Source organism: Gossypium hirsutum, chromosome A08 (genome assembly GCF_007990345.1).
Source record: "Gossypium hirsutum isolate 1008001.06 chromosome A08, Gossypium_hirsutum_v2.1, whole genome shotgun sequence".
In the NCBI taxonomy this organism is placed as follows: domain Eukaryota; kingdom Viridiplantae; phylum Streptophyta; class Magnoliopsida; order Malvales; family Malvaceae; genus Gossypium; species Gossypium hirsutum.
This window is the reverse complement of record NC_053431.1, coordinates 21,943,312-21,950,001: the sequence shown is the minus strand read 5'-3', so window position 1 is coordinate 21,950,001 and position 6,690 is coordinate 21,943,312. Positions and strand designations below refer to the sequence as shown.

General features: G+C 38.8%; 1 non-coding gene across 1 annotated transcript; it reads left to right on the top strand.

The window, feature by feature from the left end:
- The first annotated feature begins 3,793 nt into the window (after positions 1 to 3,793).
- On the top strand, positions 3,794 to 3,899 carry LOC121205932 (small nucleolar RNA R71). The gene has a single exon (XR_005901005.1). It is a non-coding gene; the product is annotated as a small nucleolar RNA R71 (small nucleolar RNA).
- The last annotated feature ends 2,791 nt before the right edge of the window (positions 3,900 to 6,690 follow it).

The following is a 6,690-nucleotide window of genomic DNA, read 5'->3' as shown; positions in this document are numbered from 1 at the left end:
TACACCATCAGAAGTAGGCGTCGTGAATGTTGACGATGCCAGTGCTCTCTCGCTGTCCTGTAATCGTGTGAGTCAAAATGGTGTGTAAGTACCTCAGAGATGGGGGGAGATCTGATGCCTTGGAGCGGCTAGGATTGTAGGTGTCCCTACCTGGTACTAGTTTGTCCCAGCACTGTAAAGGAGAACGATGGATGTGGCGGTTGAAAGCATGTAAGTCATTCTCCTCCTTGAATTCCTCCGTATACAAACCCAACACCGTACCGAATTTTGGGACGCTGAGCTGGCAGACTAACCGCCTAGGTGAAATTGGACCGTGCCGGGATCATCATAGTTCGTTATTACGGTCTGAAGATCGATGATCCCAAAGAACAGCTTCCAAGGGTGGGTGGTTAGGAGGGCCCGAATCGCTTCAGCCAATTAAACTTGTTCTACCACAAGCCCAGTCGATGCAGCGGCCCGTAATTAAAGGTTGGGCCCAGATTATTTGGAATAGTTCTTCTTAGGGCCTGATGAGGAACCTCAGGAAAGGGTGACGAACTTTCACTGTAGGACCCGAGGAAAATGACGCTCCCTTTCTTTTCTTTGAAGCAGGGATAGCGACCTTTTTACCATGTGAAGATGACATTCTGAACCTGCAGTCAAAACCATTACTTTTTTTTGATGAGTGGACAAGGAAGAATGTATCTAAATTCAAAAAGTTAAAGATTATGACTAATACTTCAGCCACAACTATCATCACTTAACAATTCTAATCAAACTAATCCATTTTATAACATGCTTTTGTGGCATTGCATGATAATAGGATGAATAATAATAATAAATTGGCAAATAACAAGAAACACTTGAAAAGTATGAGGATTGAGTTAGAATATTTGAAAAAGGCATGAGTATTCCACCTATCCTAACCATGAATATTTTACTTTTAACTAATCAAATGGAGTAAAGAAATCTTGTAATGAAATAAAAAAAAACTTGAACATGAAAAAAAAATGAAAATTATTCTAGATTATGACATTTAAAAGTATGAAAATAACATAAAAACTTGCATAATATTATGATAAAAATCCTTAGAAACCATTAAAATAAACAAGAAAGAAGTAAACAAATGCTAGGAAGGGAGGATTGAGCGTCAAAAATGGAGTTGGGGAGGCGCACGGGCGTGGCGGGGAGGCCGTGTGGAATTGCAGTAGCTAGGGTTAGGGTTTTTGAGTGGGAAGACAATGAATAGTGCAGGGTATTTATAGATTTTGGGGCACATGACCAGGTAACACGCCCGTGTTCCCCAATTTCAGCCCGTCTGATTCGGGAATTTTGAGTTTGGGCGCATCTAACTTTTAGTCCATGCCCGTGTTCCCTGGACGTGTGGGTGCACACGGCCGTGTCTGGCATTGTTCACTTCTCCCATGCCCTTGTATGAAGACCCACGCCCGTGTCAATCTAACAGGTCTGACCACGGGTGCTAGACATGGCCGTGTCGAACACCCGTGCTGTTTTAACAGGTTCATCCACGGTTCTTCCACACAGACATGTCGCACGCCCATGTTGTTTTGGCAGGCTCGACCATGGCCATGTCGCATGGCCGTGGCATTTTATCGTAGCCCGTGTTTAGGAAAATCTTTGCCTTATTTTCACACGGCCCTAAGCACGCCCGTGTGCTTGGCCATGTTTCTGTGGGAAGCCTGTATTCAAGAGATCTGTTAGTAAGTTAGGTGTTGAAGACTAAATTTTAAAGAAGTTAATACAGTTAATGCTTGGGTTGCCTCCTGAGAAGCGCTTATTTATAGTTTAAGCTCAACCTACCTCTCTGTTGAATGATCATGGTGGTTTGAAGAGTTTATACTCCTCATTCCTGCTATCAATCTCATCAAAATAAGGTTTTAAATGGGTGTTGTTTACCTTAAAAGTGCTGAACTTGGGATGACTCACATCGACCATACCGAATGGGAAAATCCTGAGTACGGTAAGAGGGATTTCTTCATTCGGTGTGGTAGCGACAATGTGGGGATCTACGGCATCTGATATGACCCTATCTCCAACCTTAAGTTGATTTGGAAAGGTATTGAGCTTGTTCTGTCGTAGATTCAGTTTGTCGGGCATTCTCAGTTTATGTATCCGCCATTCATCTAGCTCCTCGATTTGTAGCCTTCGATCTTCATGAATAGTCCTCTACTATTGCTTGAGAATGGCTCATGTACTTCCTTAAGAATCATTTCCTACAAAGAAGGTTGCACCATATTGTCAGTTTTAGTAGAATGGTTTAGACAATCACCTTAAATTTCCAATGTGTTACCGGAATTGCGAGCTTGAAGGGTGATTGTTTCGTCTCCCACACGGGGTGTGAGTTCACCTGTGCCAACATCAATAATTGTTTTAGCAGTTTCTAAAAAGGGCCTTCCTAGAATTAAAGGGGTGTTGCTATCCTTCTCTATGTCTAGAACAATGAAGTCAACGGGAAATATAAAGTTATCGATTTTAACTAGCACATCTTCAATAATACCCTTAGGGAATCTTATAGTTTTATCTACTAATTGAATGCTCATCTTAGTTTGTTTGGGTTTCCTAAGACCTAGTTGCTTAAACATTTTGTAAGGCATGACGTTGATACTAGCCCCTAAATCAGCTAATGCATTATTAACATCTAAACTACCAATTAAGAAAGGAATCGTAGAACTCCCTGGATCTTTTAATTTGATCGGTAGCTTATTTTGCAGAATAGCCGAGAACACTGCGTTTAGCTCCACATGCGATGCCTCGTCCAACTTTCTCTTATTTTTCTAAAAGCTCCTTTAAAAATTTCATTGCGTTTGGCATTCGCGATAGAGCTTCAATAAACGGTAAGTTAATGTGTAATTTTTTTAAGAGTTTAAGAAATTTACCAAATTGTTCATCTGAGCGGTCTTTCCTTGTCGCGTTGGGATATGGAACACGAGGTTTATATTCGACATTCACTGATTTGTTTTTATTATGACCTTCCTTACCTTGACCTTTACTTACCACAGTTTCTTGCCTCGGTTCTGGTTCAGGCTCAATGAATCCTTCGTCATCTTGAATATTAATTACGTTGAGCTGTTCCCTTGGGTTGGGTTCAGTATTAGTTGGCAAGCTACCTTGTGGTCGTTCGAAGATTAGTTTGGAAAGCTAGCCCATCTGAGTTTCGAGCCCTTGGATCAATGCTTGTTGATTTTTAAGTGCTATCTCGGTGTTCTAAAAATGGGTTTCTGACATCGATATAAACTTTGAGAGCATCTCTTCAAGGTTCAACTTCTTTTCCTGTTGATAGGGTGGTTGTTGGAAACCCGGAGGATGTTGTGGTCTTTGATTTCCTTGACTGCCCCACGTAAAATTGGGGTGGTTACTCCAACCTGCATTGTAAGTGTTACTATATGGGTTATTTTGGGATCGAGAGTTATTGTTACCCATATATTGGACTTGTTCCCCCTCGCTGCTAGGGTTGAAGGGTTGATACTCTGTGTATGCTCCTCCTCCATTCGTCTCGCACCTCATTACTGGATGTACCTGAGTAGAACCAAGTAAACCATCAATCTTTTTATTTAGAAGTTCTACCTGGTTTGACAGCATAGTAACTGAATCGACGTTATAAACGCCTGCTGTTTTAGTTGGCTTAGTCCTCATAACTTGCCACTGATAGTTATTCAGTGACATCTCCTCTATAAACTCATAGGCATCTTCAGGTGTTTTATTATTGATGGTTCCGCCAGTAGCTGCGTCAACCATTTGTCGAGTCGAAGGATTCAGGCCATTATGGAATGTTTGAACCTGAAGCCAAAGTGATAACCCATGGTGAGGGTACCTTCTCAGTAAGTCCTTGTATCTCTCCCATGCATCGTAAAGAGTTTCTAAGTCCATCTGCACAAACGAAGAGATATCATTATGTAATTTAGCCATTTTAGCCAGCGAAAAATATTTTAATAGAAAGTTTTTGGTCATTTGTTCCCAAGTAGTGATTGACCCTCATGATAATGAGTTCAACCACTGTTTAGCTTTGTTTCTCAATGAAAAAGGGAATAACTGAAGACGAATGGCATTATCAGAAACACCATTAAATTTAAATGTATCGCATAGTTCTAATAAGTTTGCTAAGTGAGCGTTGGGATCCTTATCCTGCAAACCATCAAACTGAACAAATTGTTGTATCATTTGAATAGTGCTAGGTTTTAGTTCAAAAGTATTTGCAGCTACAGCAGGTCTAACTATGCTCGATTCAGTTCCTGTTAAAGAAGGTTTAGCATAATCATACGTAGTGCATGGAGTAGGATTTCGATTAACCGCAATTGTAGGAGGTAGCTGATTGTCTTGGTTTTCAGCCATCTCTTCGATTGGGGGTTGAGTATCGTCCTCTTGCTCGTTCTCTATTTATATTAAGCTTCGCGTCATTTCTCTTTGATGTTTGCGAACTGTGCGATCGATTTCTTCGTAAAATAGTAGTGGTCCTGATGGGTTTCTTCTAGTCATAAACTATAACAACCTGCCAAGAGAAAGAAAAAAAGTAAATTAATAAATAATAATAATAAATTAAATTAAATTAAATTGCAAGAAAAATAAATGGCTGAAGTAATAAAAATTGAGTGTTCCTAATATCTTAGTTCCCCGGCAACGACGCCAAAAACTTAATCACGTGATTTCAATGATAGGTTTTAAATATTTATAATTAATCGTTCTTGAAACTAACTATTATCACGGTGTAGGCAAGTGTACCTATTGAACAGTAGTATAGTTTTAGCAAGACCGGATTGTCGAACCCAAAGGAACTAAAAGTACTAGTAATAACTATCTTTTTATTATCTAGCCTAAGAATAAAGAGGTTTTTGTTTTAACTAACTAATTATTTAAACTAAGAATTCCTAGAGAATAGAATTGAGGAACTTCTTTTGGGAAAATCGATTAACTTAAGACAATACCTAGGGAAAAATCCACCTAGACTGTACTTGTTATTCTGGGTTCGAATCAGACGATTTATTCATTTAACTTGTTCCATAGAGATCCCTAAGTTATGTTATTATCCCTATTCAAGACTAATAACGCCTAATCCCTAGATTGAATAATTGAGACATTTCTCTAATTAACACCCTAGGGTTGCATTAACTCGATCTACGGATCCCTTTATTAGGTTTCACCCTAATTCGGTAAAATCTTGTCACCCTATGTCTAGGCGCGCAAACAACTCCGCTTAATTATGACAAATCAACTCTTAGACAGGGTCTATTCCTCCTCTGAATAAGAGCTTATCTTGAATCAGCATCCTGGGATATCAAAACAAGAATTAAGAACACATAATTAAGAACAAGTTAAATATTTATCATACAATTCAGAAAATAATCACAAGTTCATCTTAGGTTTCATTCCCCTTAGGTTTTTAGGGGTTTTAGTTCATAACTAAATAAGAAAACATCTCAGAATGATAAAGAATGCAAAACATAAACAAAATCCAAAACTCCTGAAGGGGAAATTGAGGAGAGATCTTCAGTCTTGATGGTGAATCCGACTTCTGAGATGGATCAGTCGGCTTCCTTGGAGTAATTCCTTACTCCCTATTATGTGTGCCCCTTTTCTTCCTCCTCTAGGGTGTATTTATAGGCTTTGGAATGCCTAAGAGCCTTCGAAATTAGCCTTTTTCGAATTGGACTCAACTTGGGCTCGGCAGGGACACACCCGTGTGACACGCCCGTGTGCGATTACTTCAGGCCGTGCTCGAGCTTGCCAAATTGACACGGCCGTGTGGTCTGCCCGTGTAAGGAGGTCCAAGTCGTGTTAATTTCGTACTTTGGCCCATTTTCTCCGTTTTTGGCCTGTTTCTCATTCTTTACGCTCTCTTATGCTCTCCTAAGTATAAAACATGAAATTAAAGCATTAGGAGCATCGAATTCACCAATTCTAATGGGAAATCATCCATAAAATGCGTTAAACATGGGGTAAAAATATGTATAGATTGTGGTTTATTAGTATGAATTTATATTTATTATGGTCGAATATGAAAAGGCTTCGTTTCGACCGAGTTACGATGTTTGAAAGCCCTGTATGAACCTTAGGAATAGTTAGGATACATATGTCATGACATAGGATTCTGATATATGTGTGCGAGTAAGACCATGGCATCTATAAGTGATTCCGATATATGTGTACGAGTAAGACACTGTCTGAGACAGTGGCATCTATTTGTGATTATATGTAAAACCACATCTGGGACGTTGGCATTGTACGATATATATGTGATTATCCAAGTGTCCTATCCAATTTTGAGTGGTTCATCGGGCATAGATGAGTTGAGATCGAAGGTGTAAAACGAGCTAAATAGCCAGTATGAATTAGCTTGTTGTCACCTAAAATGAGGTAAGTGTAATTGGTCTTGGAACTATTATTGAAATGAGCCTTAAAATTTTGCATGTGTGATTTTGTGTATTCGGTTACATAGTTTATATATGTATAAGGAAATATATTGTGACTCATGAGTTTGTGTTTGTGTGTATGTGAATTAGGTTGATAATAATTTATTTGGCTTTGGAAATTAAATGGTAATATGATAATTTGGTGATATGAGCATTCGGTCAAGGTGACTTTTATGAATAAATATTTATATATATATTATGAGCATTATACGTTTGGATTTAAGTGTGTTATAATATTATAAGTTGTCTTGGTTTAATTCAGTTGATAATGTTATAGAGTTATTTA